Source organism: Argentina silus (assembly GCF_951799395.1).
Source record: "Argentina silus genome assembly, chromosome: 3".
Classification (NCBI taxonomy): Eukaryota; Metazoa; Chordata; class Actinopteri; order Argentiniformes; family Argentinidae; genus Argentina; species Argentina silus.
This window is the reverse complement of record NC_139657.1, coordinates 31,485,283-31,502,704: the sequence shown is the minus strand read 5'-3', so window position 1 is coordinate 31,502,704 and position 17,422 is coordinate 31,485,283. Positions and strand designations below refer to the sequence as shown.

General features: G+C 40.3%; 3 pseudogenes across 3 annotated transcripts in view; all 3 read left to right on the top strand.

Moving 5' to 3' along the window:
- Positions 1-17,422, top strand: part of LOC310802306 (cytochrome P450 3A27-like) — a 230,779-nt pseudogene that overhangs the window by 94,670 nt on the left and 118,687 nt on the right. The window lies entirely within an intron of this gene.
- The window catches only part of LOC310801560 (cytochrome P450 3A27-like), a 75,333-nt pseudogene that overhangs the window by 49,417 nt on the left and 8,494 nt on the right, over positions 1-17,422 (top strand). The gene's annotated exons all lie outside the window — the stretch shown is intronic.
- The window catches only part of LOC310801561 (cytochrome P450 3A27-like), a 29,747-nt pseudogene that overhangs the window by 4,471 nt on the left and 7,854 nt on the right, over positions 1-17,422 (top strand). Inside the window, exons 2-5 of the transcript in view lie at positions 2,969-3,068; positions 3,202-3,315; positions 3,753-3,841; positions 3,952-4,100. The product of the transcript in view is annotated as a cytochrome P450 3A27-like (transcript). The remainder of the gene's footprint in view (positions 1-2,968; positions 3,069-3,201; positions 3,316-3,752; positions 3,842-3,951; positions 4,101-17,422) is intronic.

Below are 17,422 nucleotides of genomic sequence, written 5' to 3'. Positions count from 1 at the left end.
CACACATTCTGGTGTGACATGTGGGATGTCTTATTGATCTATGTTGCTTTGGCTGTCTCCATGTGTGGATCATTGTAATCAGGGGTGGGGCTGGCCTTTTAAACACCTGTGCTTTGTTTCATTCAGGGAAAACAAAGAGATTTTTAACATTTCTTTTAAAGAGACAACACACATTTTCTGCCATGCCTCTGTCAATTGATTTGGCTTTAATCAATGGTTTCTTCTTGATGTTGTGTACATGTTTTCATGCCAATGTCACCTTTCAGAGGAAATCAAGGAACCTATCCAGATCTGATGTCGTATTAGATGAGTCAAACCCTGTCAGAACATAGTTTGCTTTTGCTAGATTCTTTTCTTTTCTTTTGTCTAGTATTGGTATACATGGTCGAAATTATGCACTCATATTTAGTATTTGGTCGACAATACTTTGTATGCAATAACCGTCTGGGACCCATTGACCCCACCAGGTGCTGGGTATCTTCTCTGGTGATATTCTGCCAGGCCAGCCATCTTCAGTTTTTGAGGTGTTTTTGCCCAAAATCTTACCATCAGAAAATGAAATGCATGTTCAATAGGATTTAAATCCAAACATTGACATGGCCAGTCAAGAACTTTCCACTTTTTCGCCCTGAAAATCTCCCTAGCTCCAATGGCAGTATGTTTTGGGTCATTGTCTTACTGTATGATGAAGCGCCATCCAATGAATTTGGAAGCATTGCTTTTACTCGACCAGACAAGATATTTCTGTACACTTCAGAATATATTCTGCTGCTGCTGTCAGCAGTAACATCATCAATTATGATAAGTTAGCAAGTTCTAGTGGCAGCTATACATGCCCAAACCATAGCATCCCCTCCACCATGTTTCACAGATGAGATGGTATGCTGTAAACCTTGGGCAGATCCTTTTTTCTCCAAACTTTCCTCTTGCAATCACTCTGATAATATTCATCTTATCTGTCCACAAGACTTTTTTCCACAACTCTGCAGGCTTTTTAGGTACCTCTTAGCAAACTGTAACCTGACTATCCTTTTTAAGAATAACTAGTGGTTTGCATCTTGCAGTGAAGCCTCAGCCATTTGCGATTGCTGAGCTCATCAGTGCTTGATTTTGGCAAGTCTAAGGTTTTGACTATGTTTCAGATTTTTCAGCTTTCACCATTTGTCAATTCCTTTGCTATTGTAATGTATCTAACACCTTGTCCTTTGTTGGGAATGATATTTAAGGAGAGGGACAGCGAGATATTCTTTGAGTTTTGGGTTAGGCCCATCACGGGCATCATTCTCCCGCGTTGTCCTTGACGCACGTTAACGTATGGTTAAAACTTACAGACGTATGTTGTTTTAAATTGTGTTAAATTGGTTATTTTGTTGATACTCTATTCTCATTCTTCCTATGGGCATTAATGTGATGTTGTGCGCTCGATAAAGGTTCTGTTAATCAGGGCTGGCTCTAGCCATTTTGGTGCCCAAGCATTTTTCCTTCTTTTGCATTATCAAATGTCTAAATTAAGCACTCATGTTTAGTATTTGGTCCCCAATCCTTTGTATGCAAAGGTGCAAAAGTCTGTGACCCATTGACCCAACCAGACGCTGGGTATCTTCTCTGGTAATGCTCTGCCAGACCTATGTTGCAGTGACTGTTGTTGTTTTTTTAGGATGTTTTGCCCTAAGTCTCCTCTTGAGCAAATGAAATGCATGTTCTATAGGATTTAAATCTGGAGACTGACTTGGCCAGTCAACAACTTTCCACTTTTTGGCCCTGAAAAATTCCCTAGTTCCTATGGCAGTATGTTTTGGGTCATTGTCCTGCTGTATGATGAAATGCCGTCCAATGAGTTTGGAGCCATTTACTTGTACTTGGACTGACAAGATGTAAATAAATGATTCTCAATTATGGTGAGCATTCTTTGGTTATCCACTGGAAGTCTTCCTTGGCCTACTAGGTAATTTGCAATTTCTGAGCTCACCAGTGCTTTCTTTCCTTTTAATGAAGTTAAATGAAGTTCCAAACTGTTGATTTTGGTAGGTTTAAGGTTTTGGCTATGTTTATTTTTTTTCTGATATTTCAGCATCATAATGGCTTCCCTGACTTTTAATAACATCTCTTTGGTCCTCATGTTGACAAGACACCAATAGCAGACTGCACAAATTATGTGACGGAACACACCTGACGAACACACTTGTCAAGCCAATTGTCCTATCACTTTTGTGTAGCCTGAAATAGGGGGATTATGCATAAAAGTGTTGTAATTTCTGAATGATAAACCAATATGTACATCAAATAAAAAATAAAAATCTCTACGTTTTTATTTCAAATCCAAACAGAAGAAAAAATGCTTCACTGTCCCATTACTTACGCAGGGTACTGTATAACCTTCTGTGGAAAGGGTTCTACATGGAACCCAAAAGGTTTCTTCAAAGGGACAGTGGAAGAAGAACCCTTTTTGGTTCTAGGTAGCACTTTTTCAAAGAGTGCAGGATCTGTGATGGGTCTGTCTGTCTCTATCTACGGTATATTTGCTTGAATGCCACAGCCTATTTAAGTATTGTTGCTGACCATGTGCATCCCTTCATGGCCACAATTTACCCACCTTCTAATGGCTACTTCCAGCATGATAATGCACCATGTCACAAAGCAAAAGTCGTCTTAAACTGGTTTCATGAACATGACAATGAGTTCAGTGTTCTTCAGTGGCCTTCCTTGTCACCGGATCTGAATCCAATAGAACACCTTTGGGATGTGGCAAAACGGGAGATTCACATCTTGAAAGTGCACCTGAAAAATGTGCAGGAATTGCGTGATGCAATCATGTCATCATGGACCAGAATCTCAAAGGAATCAATGTCACGAAGAATTGAGGCTGTTTTGAGAGCAAAGGGAGGCTCTACCCAGTATTAGTATAGTGTTCCTAATAAAGTGTTGGGTGAGTGTATATCTAACTATCTTTGTTTTTGCTGGTCTGTAGGATCTATGATGGCCGTCAGCCCGTCCTGTGTATCATGGACACAGCCATGATCAAAACCATCCTCATCAAGGAATGCTACTCCCTTTTCACTAACAGGAGGGTAATACGCTAAATTGAAGTTGTTGTATGGGGAAAAAAACATAAGGGCTTATTAAATAGATAATATCATTGTTATTATAGCATTATTAATATTCGGTTAATTTTGCAGTATATAATCATTGTTATTTTTCTAGAATTTCTATCTCAACGGGCCTCTGTATGACGCCGTGTTTATCGCTGAGGATGATACATGGAGACGGATCCGCAGTGTCCTGTCTCCCTCCTTCACCAGTGGGCGGATCAAAGAGGTACAGTCCCATCTCTCCTCTCCTTCTTTTATTCATTCCAACAACACAAATAAATGAATGACTAACAACTCTGACGTGTGTGTGTGTGTGTTTATGTGATTTGTACTATGTGTATAGTGTGTATTCATTGTTGTTTGTTGTTGTGTGAAGCAGCAACTTTAATTGTCCAAGACAAATTTCCATCCGGGACAATAAAGTATATTTAATCTTATCTTAGATAAGTTCAGTGGTCAGATGACAGAGTATAGAATAATAGTTCATCTTTGGAGTCACTTATTCCTTGACTATATACATAATGTATCCTGTATGAATGTATATTCTCAGGCTATATAAACATTAAAATAATTCCTGTTTCAAACATGATATTAACCCATGTTTTGCACATATTAATCCATGTATCAATCAACATATTTTTCCATGTATCCTTCCCAACTCAGATGTTCGGGATCATGAAGCAGCACTCTGGTAATTTGGTCAGCAATCTGAAGAAGACGGCCGATAACGAAGAGCCCATTGAACTAAAAGAGTGAGTATTTCTCTCCGAGAAGATAAGGTGAATTTGTAATTTCAGTGAACTCCCCCTTTAATTTTGTGGTTGTGGTTCTGGTGGTCAAAGATTGTGTGGTTGTGTTCCAGGTTCTTTGGACCATACAGTATGGATAAGGTCGTCAGCACTTCATTCAGTGTCGACATCGACTCCCTCCACAACCCCTCTGACCCCTTTGTGACCAACATCAAGAAAATGCTCAAGTTTGACATCTTCAGCCCACTGTTCCTCACAGTCGGTACAACTGCCCCCATATAGCTTTCAGTCTAAATCATTTTGTGCTCAATAAATGAAGCTATCGAATTCATTGATTAGACTGACATACACTGTGGAAACACTCTATGAGACCACCAGTAGCTCTCTGTCCTTCCTGGCCTACAATCTGGCAACCAGCCCTCACATCATGACCAAGCTGCAGGAGGAGATAGACACTGTGTTTCCCAACAAGGTAACCCCTCTGCAGACTCCTATATAGTACTATTCATGTGGAACAGGAAATATGATAGTGACAGTATTTTAGAGGGTACTGATGAGTGTGTAACCCCTGTGCACTGCAGACTCCTACAGTATCTATTACTATTGCTTTGGAACAGATGGTTAGATAGGTGACAGTATTTTGCAGTATGCTAATGTGTCTGTAGCATCCCTGTGCAGACTTCTGCCCAGTGCTATTCATTTGAAACAGGAAGTAGATAGGTGTTGTTGGAATCTTCAGAATAGTTAAAAGGCCAGTACCTGAGGACCTGAGGGATCTACAGGGTATATACCTTAAAAGCATGTCTGACATGCAGTGGTGTGCGTGACCATAGAGTGATTTCTAAACTAATACAATCATCTTAAAATAAATTATAAAACTAACAGGTTATCAGTGCAGAGACTTGTATGATATGTGCTCTCCATCTGACTCGTGCTGCTGCATTCTGTATCATTTGCCAAGAGCTTTCTTTGGTCGACCAGACAGGAGAGTGTTACAGTAATCAAGGCTGCTAGTAATACAAGCATGCATTCGTCTCTCAGTGTCAGCCTGGGAGAGGAAAGGTTGCACCTTTACAGCTGTGTTCTGTAAAGGTCCATGTAATATTCAACCTTTTTAAAAGCTTCCTAAAGGTTGTAATGACTATCTTTAATCGGTAGCGATCAGGGAACGAGATCCCTTGAAATAAATATTTCATTTACAAACGCTGTTTTGGTTCGGAAAACACGCTTTTTAAAATGGAGTGTCCTACCTGGACACTCGGTTTGCATATAAACATGTTGTTACTGCCAGGGGTGTTCTAGGGGAGTGGACTCACCTTTCTGTCTCTGAGGGCTGCCTCTTCCAATCGTGTGCGCATGCAGAAACACAACAGCTAATGTCCAACACTGCAAGTTCATTTCGGGGGGTTATATTATTATAAGGGAGGATGTTGTCGTTTGGACAACTTCAGACAGAATTTCTCCACGATGGCAGATTTCCGACAAACTTACTTACTCTTCTTTAAGTGATACAAATATGTTTTAGTCACATTCTTGATATGGGTTTCAAAATTAAGATCTGAGTCAATGGTGACACCTCTGTTTTTTGCCTGGTGCTTAGTGTTACTGTAAGTAGAAGTGTCTTTAAGTATGCAGACAGTTTCTCTCTTTCGGTTTTTGCTCCAATGACTAGTTCTGTGACATCCATATGTCCGCAATGCATTTCACCAGGAAATCAATCAAACTGTTTGACTGGTGCTACAGAGTCGATAGTTGCCCTTAGTTTGGTGTTGAAGCTGGTTACTAAATCATTATCACAGGAGGAAGCTGTTGATGGTGTACTATTCATATTCATCATCATGAATCTCATCTGCTCAGCGACATGGCTAGATAAAGAGGATGCAACAGGAGTAAGACCCTTTGTAATCACTAGGTCCAGGGTGTGGCAGTGGTTATGGGTGAGCCCAGTAACTCACTGAATAAAGTCCGTAGAATTCAAGAGATTCATCAAATCCATGGCTGTCGAGTCAGTCTCATTGTCCACATGTAGGTTAAAATCACCAATGATAATAATCTTAGCATAATTTGAATGAAAGGTAGATGGGCCTTGGATGAAACCGTGATCTTTACATTTCTCATCCTTGTCATCAGGTGTCTTTATCACTCATTACTGTGCAACAGGAGGCTGATGGAGGTAGAAATGGGAGGACAGCTCATTGTAATTAGAGCTTGACAGATATATCTGATATTGGCCTTAAAGAAATATCTGAAGAGTTATTCACCATGTTATATATAATATAGAGGAAACTGGACAGCACTTATTATGGATCATTTAACACAATTACACATGACACAACTGTGTTAACAGAGACACAATACGTCCTGCTCCTGTACATGTTTGTATATACTGTACATTTTCCCCTATGTCTGCTAAGGGCTTCACTGCTTTTTCCACTGTTTATGTGGCACATAGGATATTTATATGTAATTGGCCACTTACGTAAATGGGCGATTCTTAGACTACGGGCACTTTCATGTCCTTTGATCATATTTTATAAAAAAAAAAAAAAAAAAGGGAATATTCACACTTTCATAGTTATCTTTACAATGAAAGTACTTTAGGAACTTTTTACCGGTAGTCTATGATGATTTTTTCACCTTTTTCAACATCGTTATAGATGCAAATATTGCTGTTTTGTGCCTGTCCCACACCCAGACTTCTGATCTTCAATAATGAAAATGAAGTGTAAAAAAATGATTTATCTATTTTTTTTAAATGTGACTGAATAAAGTATCAGTAAAATAATCAACACATAATTGGGGTATTTAAGGTCAAACAACTATTTATGTGATTTTATATACAAAATGTAGTTGTCCCACAGTATTGCCATCATTTCCACCACAACACTGTAATGTCCCTTTAAAAGGTTTGTGTGAAAGATGGTTTGGGTAGTTTCTATGGAGATGAACAGTTACATCACAGCACATGTCTGATATGGAGGATATTTTGGATTTCTTCACCAACTTTTGAAGAAAACTCAAGGTAAATATTGCTTGAAATGAAAATATTTTTATTGTATGTCATTTCCAAACATGACGTAACATCAATTGAGTTTGTAAATAAATCGATTTTTTAACGTACATAGATGTATTTTGCATGCATGAAATGCTAGGTACCAATTCATAGCTAATCTGTGATGCTAGCTTGGATTTTTTTACAAAATACTGTAAGAATGTCATTTCCACCTCCGTCATTTCCAACACATTACCTTCTTGGGTGGAAATGACAAAGGTGAGGTTGAAATTACATTTATGCTTACAAGGTGCAATTCATAGATTGTGAGGCTACATATGTGTAATTTATTTATTAAAATGTACAATGTTAATGTTTTATTCAAATGCATATTTGTTGAAATGCATTTTCATCTATTTTTAAGATGCCACGGACCTCTCTGCAGAAAGGTCTCAGGCCTATAGGGACAGAATAAAAGAGGACCCTGTCAAATATGAAGAGCGACTGAAAAGAGACAGGGAGAGATACCTGAGGAAAAAAGAAAGAGGGGTTGACCCAGAAATGACCCAGAAATGACCCAGTTACAAAATTCTAATCACTCATTAAAAACTTCTGCATAGTTTATGGGATAATGTTCCACTTAATGTAATAACACAAGTAGTTATTTCCTGAAATGTATCTAACCAATCCAATATTATATTTCAGGTTGTGGTTGATGTAAGCTTTGTGTTTGGTCCTCATCTCAATTAATTTACCTAATCCACAAATGTATGGTAATTGCAATATAGGTATAAACTGGTAAAACTATGTGTGAAAGTGGTCTTACACTGTTGAGAAATTATGTATATCATACTTTTTTTAAATAATAATCAAATGTTTACATATGATGGAAATTACATTTGTTCAATGCGGGTCGGACAATATGTAAAAAAAAACATCAATTTGTCTTGTAATGTTAGTGCGTTCTCTTATGGATCATGAAACTAGACTACTTATATTAACCTATTAGACTGTGACAATTAGGTTTGAACATTTTTTTTCCCCTCAAGTTCACAAGGCCAAAAGTGCCTGTAGTTGAAGAATCGCCCAAATGTGTTATTTTATATGTATGCACTTTATCTTGCATGTTTACAGACTCCCCCCATTCAATTTCACGCATTTCTATTTGGAGTATAAAAGGCACTAGATCACCTGCGGGTATATAAGCTGTGGCTTGCGCTGCGTTCTTCAGTTGGCAGTTAATACCTGTAAAGACTGAGGACCAGACGACTCACTAGTGTGTTTTCCATTTATTCTTAAGCATAAGCATTAATACAGTTTGTCATTAATGTAGGCTTTCTATTTAGTGTACCGTTAGGCATAGTAGCATATGAAGTTTGTAGTCTGTTAGCGGTAATTGCGCTAGCTTGGTATCCTAAACGAGGACGAGTTAGCACTAGCTTGCCGTTTACGATGAGTGGTTGTTGTCAAATGACACTTGACAAAACATGTCGAAGGGAGTCTGGTGTAACGTTTGCCTGACTCCACTGATACAGATGTATGTGTAGGATTTAATGTTAGAGTGTTTTGTAGTTTACATTTTCTTTGTTTTTCTTCGTTTTCTCCTAACGGTTAAGAGAAGGTAGACGGTTAGAGCCAGAGTCCGAACCGCTGATGAACAGCGCTGTAGTTTACCGTTGCCAAGGCAACCAGGCAGCTCACAGGTTGTACCATATTTCTAAATCATTATTTTGATATAATACTGAAATGTTGATATTATATTGTTATTGTTTTACATTGTAATTTGTATTGTTCCAACTAAGTTCATTGGCAGTTAATACCTGAACCACGAGTATGTTTTCCATTTATCCCCCCCCCCTATACTAACCCTAACCCCAACCCCACCCAGAGACCTCTTCATCCCCGCTACCCCCCTTGTACAAGTTCTCTCCTGCTAATACAAATAAAATGAAATAGCCGACTGCCTATGGCCCCTGGTGTGAGCATTGATTACTTTGTCTTATGATGACTGTTGGATAGATGATTCAATTACTTAAACAAATGTATTGTTGTAAGTCGCTTTGGATAAAGGCGTCTGCTAAATGCCATGAATGTAAATGTAAATTACAATGGAGGGCCATGTCCAGAAACGACCCCGAGCCCCTAGCACTGATCTATATACCTATATCTATGTCTGTGTTTTGTCTATTAATTAATAATATGATGATGATTAATCCCAACGACGTATATTTTCCAAGAAACAACATGAGCATATCTGTAATCAAATAAATATCTCCTGCGTCATAATGCTGTTGTCTTGATGACGCTGCTAGCAATGACGTAAATTTATGTAAAAGTCACTTTGGTCACTTGAACCTCCAGTTGTTGTCAAATAGCCTTTGCTGATTGTCATTTGTAATGTGGTACGCTCATTAGTGGAAATAGATTCAATTACATTTCAACACAATGGAGAAAAACTGGTGGGACCCGCCGCAGGTAAGTTTGCCTTGCTCTATTTTAGTTTAAATAAACGGGAATACTTTACATTAAATTGCCCCAATACTTGGGCCAAATGTCCAAGGACGTAGGATGTATCTTTCGAGAGGGGGTGCTGCCTAAATGTTGTGTAAAGGGCTGTGCCATGGCTGCTGGTGGGCCGGTCGATCTGTGGGCTGCGGGGCCGGTGAGCGACACGATGTGTGGGCTTCGCGCAGATCCCCCCTACCTTAATCGCATAAGCACTAGGCCGACAAGCTCCTGTATATTTTCAGCCTACCTCAAGTCCGTGAACTGCCTTCAAGTAAACGCAAAGCTGTAAGAAGCAGGGCTGAAAATTAATCAAATTTAATCAAATCAAGCTCTATCATCCGTGGTGACAACATGTTACTGTACACTTGTTTGTATTCGTATGTTATCGTCCAGTCAAAGTAGCCTACAATTCAAAGCAACATTTCCCCCACAATCAGGACCTAGACCTACTGCAAAGAAATACCCTTAATTGGCTACTCTTTGTTGTTAGATCTCTGGGAAGTAATTCATCCGACTCGGCAGACAGTTTGATCCCAACATCAAGTCAAATCGCGGTAATTTCGGTGAGCGCGCAATTCCAAAAACAGCTGTTTGTCAGTGAAAGAGCAGCGTAACAGCCTAAAAAGTGAAACGGGACGAGCTCAATCGTTGTTACAGAGAGAAATGGGGCTGCAAAATCAACCATTTTAAAGATCAACATTAAAACGAGACAGCTTTATAAATAACCTATAGAGGATGGACTATCGAAGAAAGATGATTGACAGAACAATACCAAAATGGTTAATTTGATGTTTTCAGGTAGGCCCTATCTAAAATATAACCAAACATAGTTGGCACTAATAGGTCTTAATCGACAGGACCTTTCCTTAAGTAAGTCGTAAGTTGACTTTGCAAAGGGCCTACAATTACTTACTGTACAGGCCTACATGATTTGCAATATAAATTGTGTCGGATATGTTGAATAAAAGGTAGATGTAGGCCTTTTTTAAAGGCAAAACTAGAGAGCCCCTTTTGGGAAATTGGGAACGCAACAGCCTATTCTTGAGAACATTGTGAGGTACTGCAATCTCTTTGCGAGGGAAGCCTGTTATCTAACGCAATCATATTTCTTGACGTTTCCCTGTCATTGTGTCTGTCATCTCCATCAGGAAGTTTCAAAGCCCTATGCTACTGTATTTGATAACTACCCACTCACCCCATTCAGGATGGCTAAACATAGACAATATGTAAAGATCACTGGAGACAATTGAATGGTTTTATACTCAGAAAAGACAAATACATTCATAGAGACATTCTCGAGACTGCACCTGTAGTGTGTTCACTGTATGTCCACAGGAGTGTAAAGAGGATCAGGCTGCCCTGATGATGGAGGCAGCAGGACCGGCAGCTTTCGCAGCCTACACCCCACTCCCACAGAGGACATCAAGACGGGCCAGGCACACGAGAGAGAGGGCCAGAGTGGCTAAAGAAAGAAAGGAAGAGAAGGAGGGTTGGAGGAGGGAGATGGAGGAGAGAGCGGAAGAGGTGGAGGGAGCCCAAAACCTTCTGCATAAGGTGAAGGAGCACACCGATGCAGAGAAGGAGAGGCTGAAGGAGGAGAGAGAGAGGGTGGACAAGGACAGAGAAATGGTGGACAAGGACAGAGAAATGGTGGAGAGGAAGAGGAAGATAGTCAACCATCTTAAGGATAATATGGAGAGGAAGAGGAAAGTGTTGGATAGAGACACTGAGAAAGTGAATGAATGCAATGCAATACTCAGTCGCATTCAAAAGACGCAGGAAAATAACAAAAAGGATTTGGAGGAGAGGATTGTCCAGTTGGAAATAAAGGCGAAAGAGGTGGAGGAGGTGGAGAAAGTGACAAAGGAGATGGAGGAGACTTTCCAGAGGGAGATGGAAAAAACAAGAAATGAGATGAAGAGGAGAGAGAAGGAGGTGGAGGAGAGAGAGAGGGTGGTGCAGGAGAGAGAGAAGGAGGTAAAGAAGAGCGAAGAGAGATTAAAGATGAGTGAGAAGGAGACCGAAACAATGGAGGTGATGAAGAGAAGGGTAGAAGAGGTTGACAGAGAGATGGAGAGAATCCTAGAGGAGAAAGAAATGGAGGTGAAACAAGTGAAAGAGAGGATGGAGGTGATGAAATGGGCAGAGGAGGAGAGAGAAAAAGACAGGAATGAGAAGAAGAAAGAAAAGGATATTGAATGGATGAGAAAGGAGTTGGAGGTGATGAAGAGAGTAGAGGAGGTGGAGAGAGAGAAGGAGAAAATCCTGGAGGAGAAAGAATGCGACGTTAAACGTGTGAGAGAAGAGATGGATGTGATGATAAAGAATATGGTGGAAAGGAGGGAGAGGGAAGTGAAAGAGGAGATGAGGATGAAGACAGAGATGGAGAGAGAGAGGGAGAAGATTGAAAAGGAGAAAGAAAAGGTTATTGAATGGATGAGAAAGGAGATGGAGGCGGGTATGAAGAGAGAAGAAGAGATGGAGAGAGAGATGGAGAGAATCCTGGAGGAGAAAGAAAGGGAGGTGAAACAAGTGAAAGAGAGGATGGAGGTGATGAAATGGGCAGAGGAGGAGAGAGAGAGAAACAGGAGTGAGAAGGAGAAAGAAAAGGATTTTGAATGGATGAGAAAGGAGTTGGAGGCGATGAAGAGAGTCGAAGAGATGGAGAGAGAGATGGAGAGAATCCTGGAGGAGAAAGAATGTGACGTTAAACACGTGAGAGAAGAGATGGATGTGATAAAGAATATGTTGGAAAGGAGGGAGAGTGAAGTGGAAGAGGAGATGAGAAAGATTACAGAAGATGTCGTGAAGTGGATGAAGACAGAGATGGAGAGGGAGAAGGAGAAGATTGAGAAGGAGAAAGAAAACGATATTGAATGGATGAGAAAGGAGATGGAGGCGGGTATGAAGACAGTAGAAGAGATGGAGAGAATCCTGGAGGAGAAAGAAATGGAGGTGAAACAAGTGAAAGAGAGGATGGAGGTGATGAAATGGGCAGAGGAGGAGAGAGAGAGAAACAGGAGTGAGAAGGAGAAAGAAAAGGATTTTGAATGGATGAGAAAGGAGTTGGAGGCGATGAAGAGAGTAGAGGAGGCCGAGAAAGAGATGGAGAGAATCCTGGAGGAGAAAGAAATGGAGGTGAAACAAGTGAAAGAGAGGATGGAGGTGATGAAATGGGCAGAGGAGGAGAGACAGAGAAACAGGAATGAACAGGAGAAAGAAAAGGATATTGAATGGGTGAAAAAGGAGTTGGAGGCAATGAAGAGAGTAGAAGTGGTCGAGAAAGAGATGGAGAAAATCCTGAAGGAGAAAGAAGATGACGTTAAACGCATGAGAGAAGAGATGGATGGGATGATAAATAATATGGTGGAAAGGAGGGAGAGGGAAGTGAAAGAGTTGATGACAAAGATTACAGAAGATGTCGTGAAGAGGATGAAGACAGAAATGGAGAGAGAGAAGGAGAAGACTGAAAAGAAAAGAGTAATGGCGGCGAACCTGGAGTTTGCCAGAGAGAGCATGGAGAGGGCTTTCCATAAAGGGAAACAAAATACAGGTATGCCCTCCATTATCTGCTTACAGTGCATTCTAAGCATGATCATTTTGGCTTCTCAAATCACCTCAAAATAATTTAGATTTTATCTATACAAATGATAAGACAATTTTTCTCTTTCAGATATTTCAACACAGAGACAATTCTGGAAATCCACAACTATCCCAAACTTACTACCACAATAACTACCCTGCATACTACCACTATAACTACACTTGCCGTTTCAATTCTCTTTCATTAAAGTCATATTCAAAGGCAAACTGTGTGTCATGTTTGAAATGCTGTATTTTACAAGTTGCATAGCTGTAAACTATGTTGAGTGATGATGAGTTTAGGAAGAAAAGGTATGTAAAAAATGAATACTCCTGCACACACGATTGTTACCTCTGCTTATTTATTGTGTCGACGTTTCGGTTTATGACCTTTATCAAAACTTTTTTATCTGTGAGGTCTGTATTCCTAACACCACAAAAAGACAAAGTGGTGGTGTTTGTGTTTTTTACATTTACAAGTTGAGGAAGAAAAAACATGGCACATGTATGCACATGGGTTAGATTAGAAACAATCTGGGTAAACCTTAATTTGAAGAGGTATGCATGAGGTCTGTTATGTTTTTCTCTATATGCCATAATATTGATTTCAATGATCAACATATTTGTACCCTGAAAAGAACCCAAACTGAACAAGTTCCCCATTATAAGTACCTGGGCATTTACATAGATGATACACTTTTAAAATACATGTTGAAAAAGTGATCAAGAGTTTGTGAGTTAGACTTGTACTTGTTTTGTAAAGAAATGTCTTGCTTCACCTTTGATAATAGGAGGAAGATTGTCTTGGCAATGCTCCTCCCTGTCCGTGATTATGGTGACACAATTTAAAATCACACGACAGCCTCAATTCTTAAACCACTAGACCCGATTTATCACTCTGCTCTGCAGTTCATTTGTAGGCATGTTTTCTGTACCCACCATTGTCTTTTGTATCAGTCTGTGGGTTGGGATTCTTTGACGTTGAGAAGGGCTTATCATTGGATTTCATCTGTATATGAAGCAGTTCTTTTAAAACTCCCATTTTACCTCACATCATTGCTTTTATGGCGACTTAGTGGCGATCAAACTTGCAGCTTGTTACTATTTAATGTCCTTCAAGTGATTACAGAATTGAGAAGAACTTTTTAGCTGCTGTGCTCCTTAGATATGGAATGATCTTCAGGCTAGACTGAGGTTGGAGCACTTGGTCCCTTACACTTGTACCATCATCTGCTTTTTAGTGGACAATATATGCAATAAATACCTTTTTTACACAAACATCTTGAATCAGAATGGGTCAGCCCTAGCCTCTTACACAAACAGGGTCACAGTCAATGGGTACAAAACTGGAGCAAACGTGTGTATACCAAGATACTGTACCTCGACTCCTTTCCATTCCAAAAGAAATGTGTCCCTTTCCCTTCACTCAAATGTTGTGGATGACATGTACATAAAGCTACACACTGGTGCAGGTGTGATGTTATGAGAACTTTAGCATTTAGCATTTCCTGTGTCCAGGCGTTCTATTCACTTCTAATAGGACAAATGAAGGTACACTTGCCTCATAAGGCTCATTCTTGTTTCATTTGTCCTATTAGCTCCTACTGACCTCACTTTACACAGACACAGAGGAGGAGAGACTCAGACTCATTAGAAGTTTATTACTGGATCAGTTTACAAAACAAAACAAAACTGCATGGAGCGTACAGTACAGCAGCGCTTGGAGTACCAGACATGAACACACACCTCACATGCACACACACATCGGAGCTGTCACAGTGGTATACCTTGGATCACACACAGACACACACACACACACACACACACACACACACACACACACACACACACACACACTCACTCTCTCTCAGGGCTGCATGCGGATAGCTCCATCCAGTTTGATGACCTCTCCATTGATCATGGGGTTCTCAGCCAGTGATGTCACCAGGTGGGCAAACTCTGCAGGGTCTCCCAGGCGTGAGGGGAAGAGCACTTGGCGGGCCAGGAATGAACGCACCTTCTCAGGTTAACCCGCCAGGAGAGGAGTGGAGAACAGAACCTAAGGAGAGGGAGAGAGAGGTTGTCTGATATGGAGAGGAAGGGGGGGGGGAGGAGTGTGTGAAAGAGTGCGTATGTATGTGTGTGTGTTTACTGACTGGGTGCGATGGTGACCACACAGATGTCCATGGGTGCCAGGTCTCGGGCGATGGGTAGAGTCATCCCAACAATACCCCCCTTAGAGGCTGAATACGCAGCCTGACCCACCTACAGAGAGAGAGAGTGAGAGTGAAGGAAGGGGCTGTTGAGACAGTGTTTGTGTGTGTGTGTGTGTGTGTGTGTGTGTGTGTGTGTGTGTGTGTGTGTGTGTGTGTGTGCGTGCGTGCATGGTTCAATGGAGGTCTTAGCGATCTGTTGGTTCTTGTGTGTGATTGGCTGACGGTACTGCAGCATGTTGACCTCTTCCTCACTGCAGGGTCTACTACAGTTGGAGCAGTCAGAGAGCACAGCCTGGGCCCCTGCAACCAAACATACACCCTGAAATATGGTTTGGACAAAGGATCCCAATGTCAAGATAATATTGCTGTAGGGAAGCTACTCTATGACACAATACCATGTGGAAATGTCAATGATTTTCTAAAGATGAGTGGATAGTGGATAGTGGATAGTGGATAGTGGATAGTGCCTGGTGGGGTCGCAGACTTCAGGCAGATTGTTGACCTAATACGAAACATTAGTACTTTATTTGGACATTATATGATACTTTTGAAGCCCTGAAATAGTGGGAGTATGTTTACAAATGTTTTTTTAAAAACCCATTGAATTAAAGTTGAGAATCTCTACTTTGACCCCATAATATTTGTTTGATTTCAAATCCAAGTGTAGAGCTAAAAGAACAGAAAATGCTTCCTCTTTCCAATACTTATGAAGAGCACTGTATTCATGTTAATCAGTTGCTTCATTACTGTAATATGTGATGTGTTTTGAACTAGTATTTTGAAATTCTGTTTTTAGGAGCCAATGATATAAAACAAGTGCATACATGTAAAGAACATAACACATTTTTAGAGGAGTTCAAATATGTAAAATTCAGTATTACTCGAAAGAAAATATTTGCCCAAAAATATTTGCCCCATAGTCCTTCTTGATTCAATGGGTCTGCAAACTATTAAAACCCGATAGGGATCAAACAGGCAGCAACTATTAGCAGGATGTTAAGATAAAGGCCGACAATAACATCACTGAGTGTTGCCCTCTGCGCAGGGATCCCCTTTCAATCATTCACTAGCCATGGCTTCAACTTCACCTCTCACATACTCTTTCATGATCTGAAACACAGGTGTCATGATGGGATAAAATAATCACTTCAGCAGACGTGTCCGGGGTTACTCAGAAGAAGCGATTGAACCTGTAAAGATGGGTTACCTTCCGTACTTCTCCACCGAGACATGAACTCTCCTTGCCTTACTCATCACTCTGATCGTAGTGTAAGAAGTTTTAATAAAAAATATTATTTGTTAGTTAGTTAGTTGTGATAATACATACAAATGATAGTATTGATAATTACAGTTATCTAACAGTTTCAATGATACCTATGACTTGATCGTTTTGCTTTTGTTTCAAGTCAGATTGTTGATTTATATTTGTTCTGACCAGGTATGGATACTGGCCATATGGAATATTAAAAAAACTAGGCATTCCTGGTCCTAAACCCATCCCTTTCCTCGGGACGATAATGGGATATAAGAAGGTTTGTAGAGATTAAGCCCATAAACAACAACATTGTAGACTCATCCATGATGTGTGTTGTTGTGGTGAAAGCCATGGGAGCTGAATATGAATTGTTTTACCCAGAAAAATGGGCAATAAAGCTTTTGAACGAAAACGAAAAGAGAGGAGTGGGAGCCGGTCTGTAGTGGAAAAGGGCCATCATAGACTAAGCCATAATTCAGGTTTATGACAAGCATTTATGAACTGGCTATTTTTTTGTTTAGTTTTTTTGTTCCCAGGGTGGTTTCACCAATTTTGATTCCAGAAATATGGGAAACTGTGGGGGTGAGTCTGCTAAACTGATCCTGGTTATTGTTAACTATGATGGATATATATATCTCTCAGTGTCTACAGTATACACTCTTAAACCAGGCGGACACTGTGCGATTTTCACAAACACAGACGATCCAACCGACGAAATGGTCTCATACACCAAGACAAATGATCTGTCTTGATGCAAGTACACTGCCCAAGCAACAATTTCATGCTTCCACATTAATAATTTGAATCTGTTATTGAGCGATTTAAGTTTTAAGCTTTTAAGTATTCTGTAGTATGGTCCCAAACACAACTTGTGCGTTGCCAATGTTTGACAACATCCTGGATTCTCATTGGTTGAGGCTCCTATATTGCCTCTGAGCACGTCTCAAACTGCATGAATAAAGAGGAGCCACGACACGTCAGAATTCAAATCGGAAGTGATTGTGTCTTCCCTCCATGTCATTGAAAGGGCA